The sequence below is a fragment of the Corvus moneduloides genome, chromosome Z (genome assembly GCF_009650955.1).
Source record: "Corvus moneduloides isolate bCorMon1 chromosome Z, bCorMon1.pri, whole genome shotgun sequence".
Lineage (NCBI taxonomy): Eukaryota > Metazoa > Chordata > Aves > Passeriformes > Corvidae > Corvus > Corvus moneduloides.
In genome coordinates, this window is record NC_045511.1 from 6,454,690 (window position 1) to 6,470,496 (window position 15,807).

The window sequence follows — 15,807 nt, forward strand, 5'->3', positions numbered from 1 at the left end:
CCATGCTGTTTTAAATTATAAAAGTGACCAAAACTCCCACTTATTGTTAGCACTTGGCAGCTCCAACCATAAGCATATTTTACACTGTAGAGGTTTGCAAATTTATAGTGTTCTGTGCTGGGTAAAAATCTTATGGCTGCCAACACAGCTGTAATGAAGGGGAAATGTCAATACATAGAAAGATTTTATTGAAATGTTTATGACAGAAATCATCAACCATCTACCATCTCAAGCTGGGAAGTAGAGAAAGCTATGTATAAATCAGAAGAAACATCAAAACTTTATGCAGCATAATCTGTACAACACAAGGAACAAAATAAGTCAGGCAGCATTAGCAACAGGTAATTCCAAGATCTGTAGCAATCTGAAACCCCACATTATAACATTTCTCCCAATCCACAGCACACCATGAGCACTGGCAGGCAAACAACATGGGAATTGCCACAGGTATAATAAATGGGAACACATACAGATCAGTTATTTCCATGCCCTCCACTAAGTATCAGCCAAATAGGTTTAGGGTGATCTCCATTTGTGAAAGTCAGGTATGGTCAAGGTCCCATCGTACAGGACTGCAGCAGCATCTCCTAAGCCTTTAATCTCCAGGATGCACTCCATCCTCAGCCCCACTGTTACTGCTGTGAGTGAGTCTGCTTGGCTGGCTTTGGCTTCAGAAGCAGCAGAAAGGGAGGACAGTCCATAATTGACAAAAGACATGTATAAACTTTGGCAGCCAAATTATCAGGTGAGAATAAAATTTTGTCTTGTCCGGGCAGAGCAATGTCATATTCCAACAGGACCCTGTGGGGTGTTACCCCACATCCATCAATTTACCTTTGTGACTTTGTGACTTTGATCACTTGTGAAAACATTTTGGCAGGCTCTTCCAAGAGGCCTTCAAGCACGTGTGCCATCAATATCTTTGGTATTCTAGATGCTCTGAGAATAGCAAAGCCTGAAATCCAGCTCTTATTTACAGCACAGCATGATACCCAAATTAGTAATGATGGCAGGGGTTTTTTTATGCCTCCTCCATCATTACCTTGACAGCTGGTCTTCCTCGTTCAAAAATCCACTAGAGACCAATGCTGAGCAATTTGGCAACAAAACTAGCAACTCATTTCTGTGAATTCTGTGACTTCCCTTGTTTATATTCTGAGGCTCTCAGACACCAGTCAGGCATCCCACCTAGCTCTGGAAGGGCTGTCTGCTCGTGTCAATGTTACAGAACAATTTTATTGGTCACACCCCACCTGCAGAATGATGAAGTCTGTAGACTGTGCTGTTTCTCCTGTACCACCAATTCTGCTGTGCACATGCCTATAGAAACATATGTACACTATCTGGATATAACAAAATTCCTTAATTTTCATCTTTCACACATGTTGTACAAGCAAAAGGATATTCCAGAGCGTCTGTGGATATAGTCACCTGGGTCATGCAGTCCTGAGCCGCTCCTTTTTTCTGGCTGTAATGGATGCACAGAGGCAAGCAGTGTGCTGAGGCACCTGCAGCCTCAGACAGGTGAATGCCATCAGGCCTGGTCTTGGGGCAGAAAATTCTGCTTTGCACCATGGTCAGGAGGATGGGAGGAGTCCCCAGTCCCAAAGAAAGCATTTATGCATACTCAAGGTACCCACTTCATGAAGGCATGGGAGTTGGAAAATAGACACTTTTATGTCTGAACCCACATGTTGCTCTTAGTCTGGCAAGGGCTTTCCATCTGAACTCCTCTCTCAAGATTTATAAACCACTGGCAATGCCTGAGTGAAGTGAATGAGCTAACTTCCATTCAATTCAATGAGTCTTGGATTTTTATTCTTAAACATTTATCAAAGAAACTTCTTGAGCCATATACAGCTCAAGTGTCAGCCATGACAGAGACAGAGAGATAAAGCAAAACTGATCAGTATCTCTTACGGTTGCTTCAAGGTTTCTAAAAGCGTTCTTTTGCGCTCCATGGTAGTTTTTTATGAAAGAAAAGGATTAAAACCAAGAAACCTTGATTTTATAACGTATTTTGTTTTCCAAAATCCTTCTCACACCAGGTTCCTGCAGACAGTTAGCTGGAAAACAACAAAAGATGCTCTTCACTCTAGATAACAGCAAGGAGCTTTTCCCAGGGAAGTAATCTGTTACACGCTGAAAGACTCCAGATATACAGAAGCAGCACTGGAGTAAGATAATTGTGCAAAATCCATACCAGGTTATCCTCAGATAAGTTGTCAGTAGTTACCACTCAGATACAGGCGTCAGTTGAGACACAACTGGTAATGACATTACTGACCCTAAATGCGCTGCTGTGCACAAAATGGTTACTTTCAGATGAGTCTTTTGGAACAACGTCAGCAACTTTCCCCATGAGAATAGAGAAAAAAATTTAATTAGCCAAAAATTAATATCTGAGTTGTCAGAAAATCTTCAGGTATTGATACAGGGGAAAATGGAGAAAAAAATCCCATAATACTGAGTTAAAAATTAGGGCAAAATTCACCATTATTTTGAGTATTCGTTTCATAGGAATATGGGAAATAACTCAATATTTCTGAGTAGATCTAGACTAGTTCTTTTAATTTGTGCAATTTAAAATGCTAAATAATTGCGTTAGACATTAACATTCCCCATTTCATTCTACCTATTCATTTATTCTGGTGAAAATAAGTATTCAAATTTATCAGTTAAGCAAAAGTATGTTTACTTTCTGATTTCCCTCTTGTCCAAACGAGAGTGATAATTTTGGGATATCTCCCAACAGCAAATGAATAAACAGGCAGTGTGTTTCTTTCAGAAATTCCTGTATACGACAGTGGTATTTTTTGGTAATAGAACTTCAACAAAATTGTTTCTCACAGTTTTAGCCTGAAAGGAAAAATACCACAGCACAGTAAAAAGCTACTATCAGAAACCAAATTTTGTCATAATGGTAGATTGTGACAGAAAGTGCTTGAAACCTGTCATTTCACAGCACATCAGAGATTTTTGAAAAGAGAGATGGACTTTATCTCTTAAAGAAAAAACTGCTTAGGCATGACTGCTCCGTCATTTAAAGTTTTTCTTGCTTGTGCTGCTGAAACACTTCACAGACTTAACACTTCCAGAACTATGCAATTTCTTCTGTAAATGGTACATTTTGCTTCTGGATAGAAATATACCCTTTTGAATTCACATTTTAAAAAATTACTTAAAATATGGAGTCAAACACATGGACAAGAATAAACCTGACAGGTTCAATCAGCAGGCACATCACTTTTTGAAAGTAATGCATGTCCACACTATTATATAAACTATCTTTCTTCAATTCTTAAAAAAAAAATCCATATTACTAAAACCTCTTCTTTAAAAGCATGTTGAAAAATATAGGAAGATTAATGGAATGTAATCATTTTTTATAGCATAGCCTGAAGCTGTGATAAAAGAATCCATACTTCTCCTTCTGATCATCTGCCTTTTCATTTAAAATATTGTATTGTCTTCCATTCAGACCTGTGCAAAAAGGTGATCTAATTTTCATGTTAGAAAATATTTATTACTGACTAGAGTTCACAGCTCAGTTTGGAAATTTTTGTATCGCAAAGAAATTTAGGTGTCATGTTAGGAACAAATGAAAGGTTTATTAGAAGGAGTAGTATATTTTGATAGTTTGGGGTAACCTAATAACATGATTTTCAGAAAATATTTCTGTAGTTACACAGATTAGTACACCACATGGCTTTTATGTGCCATCAAGTCACAACATTACCATAAACATGCAATGACTGAAAAACAAAAGTCATGTTTAAGTGAATCTAAAAAGATATCTATTGGGAAAGAGAAAAGTTTAAGAACTTTCCAAAGGGGGGATTAGAGAGACCTGATTTTAAAAATTCAAGGTCTTTGAAATTATTTTGTTCACAGAGCAAAATATCAGCAGGCATTAAAAAGCAAACTAAGAAAATAGGTGGGATTTTTTGCCTCTTAATGTCACTGAGCAGGAGAGAGGCAGGAATGCATAATTGCAGTACAACAAAAATGTCCACCCCACATGAGGCCTTTGGAGAGCCAAATCAATAATTTTTCTGTTTCCTTGTCTGAAAAGACTGGGAAACTAGGGGTGGTTAAACCACCTGCTAATAGCATAGGTTAAAAAAATAATTTTGCCAGAAGTACAATTAATCGGTCTCCAGAATGCATCTACTTCAGGTCAGGTGCTTAATTCATTTTGCCCAAGCTGTCCCTCCAGCAGAGGCTTGCTCTTGCTGCTCATTACCTGCAGCCTGTGGGCACCAGCACCCAGGTGAACACCCAAGGGGTAGGCAGTGGGACTGCTCTCCTCACCCATTTAGTAACTCATCTGAGAACCCTAATGCTTAGCTTAGATTGGCAGCCAGGAGAAAGAAAGGTGCTTGGTAATGTTCTGCAATCTCCAGTTCTATATGAAATTATTTTAACCTTTATCTCTAACACCGTGCTCATACATGGTGCCAGACCAGGGATCATGCTAGAGAGGGTGCCGTACCCAGTGCTCTCCCAGAGCTCATAACTCACTGGTACATTCACTTATTCAGAAGCTCCAGAAGCAGCCCAGAGCCTCAGCTATGGTAAACACCAGACCCAAGGAAAAAGTTTGAAATGCACAATTGGGGGCTGATAAGGCACAGCCGCCCATTGACATCTCAGATGTTAAAATGGCAGTGCTGTTGTGCCAGACATCCTGTGTACTAACAAAAGCCACTGCACTGCCCCAGGTTTTATTTTACTTGCATGTCCACCAGGAGTGGGTCTGCCAGAAAATATGGCCACATTTTGCAGGATTAGATCTCATAAAATACACCCCCTGCTAGCACTTCCACTGCTCTGTCAAGCTCTACATATGCTTTTGAAATTACTTGGTTACTTAAGTGCATTCACCAGTTCGAAGAAAAACAACGTCTATTTTACATGCAGTCTGCTTAAACAATTTTTCCAGCTCAACCTCTCTCCCCAGGACAAAGGCCACCTTCCTGGCTGCCTGCCCACCTGCCCGGGCGCACAAGGCTTCCCACCCTGCTGTGTGAACTGGTGGCAGTGCTGGCACCCTGTGCAGCTTCTGGGCCAAGATAAATGGGGTTGATAGTTTACAGTAAACATCCCTTTTCCTATTATTATCACAGGCTGTATGACTGAGCACTCAGCTGCAGATTTCAAAATAACTTGAAGTAAATGTTTTCTGTCACTATTATGAGCACATAAGAGAGCAAAATTACAAACAATATGAAGTGTGCTGCTTAACCTACCAAACCCAACAGGCCACGATACCGGTACCACAGTAGTTATGAAATTTCTGGGACTTCTGCACAAAATAGCATAAAAATAAGGGGAAGAAAAACTTCAGGTGTGTGAGAGTCTCCTTTGCCTTCTTGCTAGTGGTGTTTGTTTCAGAAGAAATATATCTCAGCCAAGTCTACACATTATATTCCTGCACACTTACTTCAGTAAGTACTCAAAGTGGTAGCATTTTAGGAAGAGCTGATACGTTCCAGGGCTTTTGTCAGCCGTGCTCTTGGCATCACTCCTGTTTCATTGTTACTGAGACTTTCTTCCTGTACAGGATTTCTGTCATGATTCATGGGGTTTGTATTCGTCTCTCCCAAGGGCTAGATATTGACTGTCAGAATAATTTGATTAGCAAGTTAAAGTTTACACCAACTGTATGCCTTTGTTGTTTTTCTGCTGATGTCTGAATCTCTCCCAAAGCCAGCACTCATTCCCAAGGCAGAGAATGTTGCAGTCTTTGTAATCAACAGCCTCACAGAGATAATAAAGCTCTCTCCTGGCACAAAATGATTACCTCCAGCTCCCACAAAGATCAGTGTGAAGCAAACTGATGCCTGTTTTGTCCCTTGTAGACAGTCCTGAAAGACAATGTGAGCATCAGGGTCTTTAGTGATGTAACACTCAATGACTCAAGGAGAAGTGATAGCTGGGCAGTGCTAGACCATGCATCTCCATTCTCAGTGTTAGAGGTAGCTGCTTATTACTTGAAAGGCACAGACTTTCTGGATTCCCTGTGTTTAAACACACTGTTTGAAACAGCCTCAAGAGAAGTTTTAATTCCTGCCAAGACAAGGCAAAATGTCCTTGACAAGGAGCCTACCAAATTATTTCCTCAGGCTACTATGTGTCTTTTAAGCAAGGCTTTTGAAACCCTGTTTGAGAGCAACCAATGTTAACAAATTGTATGGAAACATGTATACGCATTCCCTCAGAAAACGCATTGTAGAGGTCAAGAGCCCACCCTCCTTTTAAGCAAACATGGCAAAAAAATTGCACTTCAACCAAAACAACCTGATTTTTTACATTTTCTATGACTCACAATCTAGATTGTGGGCATTTCTGAGAATAAATCATATAGCATTATAGAAGTTTACGAAACAAGAAATGTATTTTTATAGGGTTTTTTACCACTTGCTTTTTCACTTAGGTACAAGCCTAGCACATCTGGTTAAAGTAGGTCATCATCCTCCAATGTTTAAAATTGCTTGAAAGAGCCTTCCCCTAAAATCACTACTGTGTTTTCAAACACATTGTCATAATTTTCCTTGTTGCCAGAGGCAAAAAAATATTTTTTCAATTAATCTCTTTCTATGAGTGATCTTTACCTCATAAGTTCACTAGCACATTAAGAAAATAATTATTGATTGATAAGCCATGAAAGATTTTTAAAGAATATAGATGATATATACAGCTGCCTAAATAGAAGACAGTATTATGAGCCTATGAAGTTAAAGAAGTCTCTGTTCCAACATCTCACTGAAATCATGCCTTTTCTGCACTGAAACATGCATTTGACTGTCAGCAGGGAGACAGTACCAGAAAGCACAGTTAAACAACAGACATGCATAAAATATAAATACAAACACTGTCTTCACCCTTATCCTCTATTCAGCATAATGCAGGTAGTTAACACTGCACCACAGCAGTTAAAAATAGGGAGATAGAGTTTTGGGGTTTTGTTTCCCAGAATATGCATATTATCAGTTTCCCAGTGCTGCATATTATCAGAAAAAGCTATATGAAACAGAAATCCATGTCAAATAGCCCAAATATTAATTTTGCAGTAAGGTCTACCTGGAGCAAGAGGAGTATATCTTGTCCAGAAACATAGAGAACAAAATCAATGGGTTTAGCTGTAGTTTGATGATTTAACTACATTTTAAACTCCTAGAAGAATAAATATATAATGATTTCAAGCAAGCAGCAACCACCATTGCAAGCATAGGAGCTGAAAATTAAACTACTGTAGAAGTGAAGCATTAAAAACTTTATAGTGTTATTTTAATATATTTTAGGCACTTTTGGCTTCCTAGCTATTTTCACTCAAGAGAATTAAGGACTGTAAAAGATAACTGCTGTTTTGTTTCATTATCACACATTTAAAGGTAGTGCTAGTGTTGTTGAGAATGTCACAAAAGTAATTTCAATCACAGGAAGTGTTGGTGTTGATAATAGAGCGGATGAGATTCACGCCAAAATAAAGGCACAAAGCTATTCTAACTGTTCAAGTGTGTACCCCAGAAACCAAGAGCTTAAACTCAAGGGATAAATCACTTGCAAAAACCTGAACCAGAATTCTTACTGAACCATGACAGCTCTTGCAGGTTTGGCTGGTTTTATTCATCACAGGAAGCAGCGACTTTGGCCCTGAAGTCAAGCAAGTCCAGCAAAACAATCCAAGAAGTCCAGGCTTCTGCTCTGACCTCAGCTGCTGGAAGCCAGCCTCCCCCTGTTATTGCTGAGATTCTTGTAAACTGGGAATCTTATTTCCAGATTCTTCAGTTTACAGGAACTGAACATGTTTGCACTTAAGCTCATCAGTGTAAGATGGCTGGATGTACACAGGCTGTTTTTTTCAGAAGGAGGAAGCCTTCTTTCAAGTCCTCCATGGGCGCATTATGAAAATGGTAGATACTTTACATTATATCATTCTTGCTATCTCTGCGCAATTGCTTCAAGGCATGAAAATTCCTTCCTCTTCAGGTTCTCACAACACACCTGCTTGGATAAACCTCAATTTCTCTGAGAAAAAAAATTGTTCACAGAAACATTTTCCTTTGACCTGGGACTCCACCTTTTCCCTGAGGCCAACTGGCAAGGCCATGTCCTCCTCAGCTGTTCAAGCAACACCCAGTAATCCTAACTACAAAACAACTGGTTATCTGGGCTGATGGAGGTCTCTAGTGGAAAATCAGCAGAAACACAAGTTCATCTCCAAAATCCAAGATAAGATCAGTTCAACAGGAAAAAAAAAAAAAAGCACTTCCCCCTCACCCATGAGGGCAGACAGCAGAAACTTTTTGCTAAACAATTTGCTCTGCAAATAAAAAAGAACTTGGAGAATCGTGTTCCTGGGCAGGGTGAAGCCTTTGTGGACATCAGAGCAGAGGTGTGATTGGGAAGAAGAAAATCCCATTGTCATCTTACTCTTGGCAAGAAATGGTCAAAGAAATATTTCTTTGAAAAAAAGCCAAGAATTTCTAGATTTCTTCAAAATGCTGTAACTTGTGACTAGTAGCTCTACACTGCCAACTTCAGCTGATATAAAATAATTTCTCTCATTGGAAAAGGTAATATTACATTTTAAAAAAAGGTGAATTACACTATGTACATGAGAAATATTATGCAACTATATAAATTACCATGAGCTTGCTAGTAATTTTCTTAATGGCCAAATTGCTTAGAAGTAGCACATAAACATAAGCATAATCATGGTTGACAAACTCACCAACAGAGTGTGGCTAAGCATAGCAGTCCTGCTTGGAAATTGCTCTGTCAGCAGGTGCAGGTGGATGTTCTACCTTCAGGTCCAGGTAGACATCACAAAAACACAGAAAGTCAGTCAGCTGCCACATGCTGAACAGGCCTCCAGGAGGAAAAGAAACCCCAAACCACATATGTTTCTTGCCTTGACTTTCTTTTTGGAAAGTCATGTTATTTACCAACTCTTGCTGATTGATAAGAAAGAATTACACTGTAATTTACAACTATAAACCATACATGTTCACCTGGGAAATAACTGCTCACTGAAGATAATTCTATTAGCACAGCATGCTTCATCCCAACATGGGCAGAAATTTAAATCACACGTAGAGTTGTTTCAGAGTATCCAGCAGGTCTAGAGAACTCTTCAACCAAAATCAGTGCAACCCACCACCACTGGGGATGTGCAGAAAAATGTGACACTTTCTACAGGGACCACAGCATGTTTCATCTCCTATCTGATTCAGCATCACATTCCAAACATCTTGACACTGAAAATCAAATCACCTTTTAGTTAACCAAATATTCAGTCTGGGCCAGTATTGCTGTTTTAGAACATTATTATTGTTTTAGCACTGAAATCTGTTTTCTAATAAAAAAGAGTATACAAGCACATGGTTACACCAATATAATGAAAGTGTTTCATTAAAATAGTCTGAGGAAGGTAAGAAATATTTCTCTGTTACACATATAGTCAATTACGCACAGAAGAATGGAGGTTGGGAAGTTGGATACTCCTATTCTGGACATTCCCTATGGCATGATATAGTTCTTATGCAAGTCAAAGTAATCCAGTATTGGGCATTTCATTCATACTATGTCACAGGAATTAGTGGGATTGTATAGTGCAACAATGGTGGGCAAGAGAGAGTTCATCACTCTGCTATAAACAATTTTTCTTCAAATGCTCTCCTTGTGCCAAGTTCCTTTCAGTCACAGAGGATGTTGCCTGTAACAGAAATTGATCATAGATGAAAGCATTAGTTTCCTTGTTCCCTAAATTCCACATGGGCATAAAATCTTATATAGAATCAAACAAATAATTCACAATGAGCAATTTCTCTCCCTAAATATCTTCCAAGAGGATGTACGTTCCTCCTTGTTATTCAAACACAGAGCTAAAATATTTCTAATTGTATTATGTCATCTTTCAATCAGTAACTGGAACTCCAGTTACTGCTACATGGCCACTGGTCTCTTAAATCACGTTTTTAGGTTTCATTTTCTAGTCAGGGAGCTAACTAAAAAAATTCACAGGGTAGGAGTTGTGTTTATTTGTTTAATAAATACAGAAAGCACAACAACACAATAAACCATTCCCCTCTCTATCCAGTCATCCCTGCCCAACCCAGCTCTTCAGTGTCCCCCAGCCCTTCCCAGCTGGCTCTCACCCCCTCATGTGCTCAGGGTGCATTGCTTCTCATTGCCCCAGTTACCTGCACCCCAGGGAGGAGGAGGCTCAGCTGCATCTGCCCCAGGAGGAACTGCCTACTACCAGTCATGAATTAGACTTTGGCCCTCCTGGACTTGGAGGGAGATTACTTCCTACTGCTTCAATGAAGGCTTATGCAATACACTCAGGGATCCTCACATTCCTTGGAAAATAATGCGAAGGACATGCGAGCACAGTTCAGAAAAATTTATTATAATTCTGTCTAGACTTTGTAGCAGTGCTTTTCCAATATTGCCATTACTTAATATAAAATATCATAGTAAAAACATTGACTACATTAAAAAAATTAGCATATTTAGCTACCTATGTATTTACAATAAAACTCAAAAATTAATATTTTACTCCAGGATTCCCTTCAGGACAGAAACTTGGCTTTAATTTCCTTGAGTCTTAAGGAGCTTCAGTCGTATAGATGTTCCGTGGGCCCTCTATGCAGAGATAAAGCCTTATTTAATCTGTCCTCATATCACCCTACAGACTTTGTTTAAAGCACAATGAAGTGTTACTGTACCAACAAAATCACTGCTTTGCAAAATGCAATACTTACAGCTATTACAAGAATTGCTAAAATCTGGTTTGCACTGTTCCGTTTTATTACAAGTACAGATTGGTGCAATGCCCCACTTTCAGTCTGCTGAATGGAAACACCTCTTACTTAGCAACAGAAAGCTGTCAATACCCTTCAAAAGAGAAAAAATAAACAGCAAAAATATCGTTTGCTACTTCCAAGTACCTGGATTAAGAAGCAATTACTTTTCTAGATATTAAGGGGACCACCGTTAGGAATTGCCTTTGGGTACCCACTAAAAAAAGAACACATCAAAAATGATTTATCATTGCTTTTCTCAAAGGATTTTTTTCCTTCCTAGATTGAAATAGCTAGTGACCACTTACAGAGAAGGAGAAACCATATCTTTGGTAATCTCTGGTTGTCAAAGATAAAACATGAGAAAACATGAAAAATCAGTGGTCATCTGAGGTTTAAAAAAATAAAAGTGCTGAAATGTGATTGCTCTCAGTCACAGGACATATTTGAAGCAACACATTGATGCAAACTTGACCACAGACCTGCACTGATTTTCCTTTCTCAGTGCTGGAATTTTTGCAGAGAACTGGTCTTTAAGAAAAGCCAATTAAGAAGATTTTTAGGGCCATCACTCATGCTGCCAAATCCTGGTGTACTGGTGGGAGACATGACTGCCTCCTGAGGCTCACAATCACCCTGCCCAGTGTTCCTCCCTCCAGTCGTCTGCTGGTGGAGGGGTTTATATGTGGGCCTGGCAGAAATTTCTCCTTATGTCCCACCTGGTTTTCCTGGACACTGAGGGAGACAAGGGAGCAGCAGGCCACTGTGCTGTGCAGCAACATGAGGCAGAAGAGCAGCAGTGAGCCACTGGCAGCAGTGACTCTTCCATAGGCAAGGCACCCCAGAGACCATCTGTGGTCCCAAAGACCATGTGGGCACACTGCCTCACATGTCTCACTCCCTGCTGCTCAGGTACTTTCAGGGCACAAAATCCACTTCACTTTGTCGTTAGGCAGATTTTGCCCCAGCTGCTAAATTCCTGATTCTGAAGGCATAAGCACTGCTTTGCATACTTGTGGAGATGAAGGAAGGGTTGCAGGGAAATCTATCCTGTTGCAAGAGCTTTAGGAGCAATCAACCAGGCAGATCCAGGTGCGTGGCAGAGTATCTTCAGAGGAGCTGAATATCTGCCCTAGACTGATTTTTGCTGTGCTGATAAATATCAGGTGAAAATGTGGGTGCAGGAGTTAAGAAACAAAGGTATGTGTTTTGCAGTATATGTTGCAATTTTGAGCTTCATGCAGCAGGAAGAGGGAGAAACATCTGATAATAGCAAGTGCCCTGAGGACAAAGACACTGTACATTAATATTATGGGAACTGTTCAAGACAGCATTCAGTGTGTGCTAAAAACTGGCCAACCGGCAGACTGTTTCCTTTCATGAATCTGACTTAGAGAGGTGCTCTGTCAAAAAAAAAAAGAGTTAAACAGAATATGACAAAACAACTGTGGGACATGTGTTTCAGTGCCAGAAGCTGGATGGTGGTGAGCAAGAGTGGTGGCAGGGACACGGGAGCAGGGACCAGGGGTCAGCATGGCAGGGGCCCATCTGCTCCCAAGGGATGGTTCTCACAGTGCAAACTGGTTTGTGCACTCTGCAGAGGAACCCAGCTCCAGGCCAAACTGGCTTGGGAAACAGGTCAGTGCAGTTCCACTTAAATCAGATGACTTTCATTCTCGACAGCAGTGCCAGCATTTTATGACCCCTGTCACTGAGGTTACTGTAGGACTGCACTTCACAGCACCATAGCTCACAAACTCTGTATGCCTGCATTAATTGGGTCTCCAACTTCCATGCAGTTAACAGGTGATGGTACACGTGCATGTCTGGTTAAACAGTCAAGATCTTCAGAAACTTGGGATTTGCTATGCTCAATGTCCTATGGAAATCATTATTATAAAAGACAATGCATTAAAAGTCTTCTCCTGTCTTCTGACCCTTTTTCTGTTCTTTAAAATCTTACCTAGAGATAAGTGCAAAAGGATTCTTTGTAAAATGTCGCTGTATGTTTTAATGACTGAAGACTCACTTTGTGCACAGTCAGGTTCTTCTGCCAGGTTCCCAGGGAGGCAAGCATGGTGGTGTCATCATCACTGTGAAACTGGAGGCAAAAATGTCAGGCAGAGCTTGTCAGGACATCTTCTGAGGTTTTACTGGGAAGCCTTCAGGGTGAAGAAAATTGGAAGTGACCTTTATACAGAATTATTACAAGCACCAGTAAGGCTTAGATGAAGAAAAAAGGTTCAGGGAAAGGTTTCTGTTAGGTTTTACTCATATTTCTAGCCAAGTAAAGCAACTTCATTTCCCTAAGAAAGCACTGCCATATGGAGCAGGATAAAAATGTAATTTAGTCAGCAAGAATTATTGGATGTTACAGCAGAAAACATCAGTAGGAGTTTGCAATATTATATAGGGTTTTAACTTGCTGCAAACATGACTGGTTCCTGTTATATTCTACTGTTACAAATTAATAGCTCACTATAAGAAAATAAAGGAAGGGTGGGCCTAAAGAGCAGGAAAGACTCAATGAGCACTAATGAGCTTCAGGACTGTCTCACCAGGAAAGCTGTAGAAACTTCTTCCCTTGAACTTTTAAATAGTTTCTGCCAGCATCCCAGAGGAAATCTTATCCATGGCTTGCAATGATTTAAAGAATGTTTATCTTTCTGAGGAGAAAAATCCTTTGGCATAAAAGAAAAGCTGTCTATGTTGCTAATAAAAATTAGGGTTAAATTTGAATTTTATTGACTTTATTTGACCTTATTTATTCATTTAAATGTGAAAAGACATGAAAAAGTGTGTAGACATATTCTAATATCACATTCCGTTTTCTCTCTTTCCCTTCTTTATATACAAGCAGCAAATAAAACTAAAGCAATCAAATAAGTGCAATAAATTAAAATCTGAAGCCTGAGTGTGGTGTTTTATTTATATTTTTGAAAAGCAGTCTATGGACCACTTTTTGATGTTTTCTGTACCACATGTACAGAAACAGTAAAAAAAGGATGGCATTCATTTGAGGTTTGCTCTGTCCTTTTCATAGTAAGGTAAGTGCCACTGCAGAATTCCTTAGATTGATTACTTTCAAGGCAAAATGTAAGGCAGATCCTATAGCGCAGTGCAGGGCCAGTGCAAATCACAACACCTTGCCCACAAGCATTTCGGAAGAGCACTGCTCTATATCTTTGCATAATTTTCCGTGTGGCTGTTCTCACTATCCAGCACTTCTCCAGGAAAGGAACACTGCCATCTGCTCAGCATAGCTGACTCTGGGACCCCCTGCATGCGTCCTGCTCCCTCTGGTGCAGCCAAGGGCACTGCTCCTCTGCCTGCTGCCCCTCGAGCTGCCCGTTCTCCCGAAGACCGACACTGGTGCTGACACTGTTCAAGATGCCCTCTGCCATGCTGTTCTGAGCTGGTTCTCCTCTTAAACAGCAGTGTAGGCCCCACTCCCACCGTGAGGGGAAAAGGGTGAGCAATTGGGAGCAGGGAAGAAGAGGGTATGCTCCCTCTGGACAGCAGCAAGGGCACGGAAGCAGGAAAGGGATGCATTGCGTAGGGCCAAGAGGGATGAGGCACAAGGTGCCATTAGGGGAGGAGAAAGTTTCCCCACACAGCACAGGACTGCTCACCACAAAGTGAGGGGGTGACCCTTAATTCTGGCTAGTAAATTATTCCAGTGCCAGTGGATTGAGTACAAAAGTACAAAATTCATGAGTTTGTGAAATTCCTTACATATCCCGTGTTGCATCTGGGTTCAAAGAGCCCCCTGATGACTCTTGTACCTCAAGCTGCAGTCAGATACCCATGCCTCTGGTTTTTTAGGTTCAAGAGGATTTTTGCTTTACTGATCAGGTTTTTTTGACATAATCACATTCCTGCATGGGATCCAGACACAATGGCATGAAAAAAATACCTCATCTGCCAGTCTGAAGAAAATATCGCACAGGAACTGGAGATGAACAAATCCCAACATGCAAACTTTAACAGAAGGCTGAATGGCATGTTCACAGTAGGCACATTTTTAATGCACTCTTCCCTCATTCTCTTTGTAAGTTGTTTGTTTTTAAATACAAGGATGTTAAGTAGTAGAATCATGAGCTTACCCATTGGCAGGTGTGGTTGACCCAAGGCAGTTTTTCTGTCACATTTGGTCTGACTGTGGCATAAAGCAAGCTCTACAACACTGCATAAAGGCAGCTGAGAGCTGAAAAGGAGGTCTCAGCACCACCTAAACTACAGCTCCATGGTTCCCATGATCATGGGGGTGGGTTAAATCTGATGAGAGAACACAGTAGTGAGGTTTGTTATTTGTGTAATACTTACAATCATTCTACATTAATTCAATAGCGTTTTTGTCTTCTCCTTTCTACACTAGTTCATATGTGAACAAAAACAAAACTCCATATGTGTTCAATTAATAGTATTCATTTCCTTTCAGTTTAGAGAAGCAGGATCCTTTTGACCAGAATTAAGAGGACTCTCTGTTTGGGGATATGAATCCAAACCCAGACACATTTAGCCAAAAGTGTTTAGTACTACTATGTACTCACATGCTACTGTGTGTCTGTGTGGTCATTTCCCTCCTTTCTTTCATCCATTATATGCCATAAATTCTAATCACAAAATAATGTTCAAATAACCAACAAAATTTTTTAATTTTTTTTTAATGTGGAAAAAGTCAGTTTTACTAAGCTTTTAAGCAATTTGACTTACTAACAGTTCCTCAAGAGACTGGAGATTTCTTTCTTAGCTCAAACATTGAAATAAACTCACATTTTTTTGAGTTTATCGTTTTCCAACCTGACAATTTCATCCAGACAAACTAAAAGAAAATCCAGTCATAAAATTCCTTATGCAATATTATCAGGTCAATAAATGCCCCATAAATCCTATTATCATAGGGAACATTGCAGAATCTCCTTTTTACCTTGCTTTAAATTTGGGCAGGATAGGTAAAATGGTCAAACAGCTGGAAGTTACCTTCCAGGTA

At 40.0% G+C, this 15,807-nt stretch overlaps 1 long non-coding RNA gene across 1 annotated transcript; it reads right to left on the minus strand.

Annotated features, from left to right (window-relative positions):
• Positions 1-223: 223 nt before the first annotated feature.
• On the minus strand, positions 224-15,088 carry LOC116438528. The gene is made up of 4 exons (XR_004237794.1): positions 14,921-15,088; positions 12,844-12,976; positions 10,776-10,908; positions 224-9,724 (listed from the first exon to the last, which is right to left on the minus strand). It is a non-coding gene; the product is annotated as an uncharacterized LOC116438528 (long non-coding RNA).
• Positions 15,089-15,807: the final 719 nt, after the last annotated feature.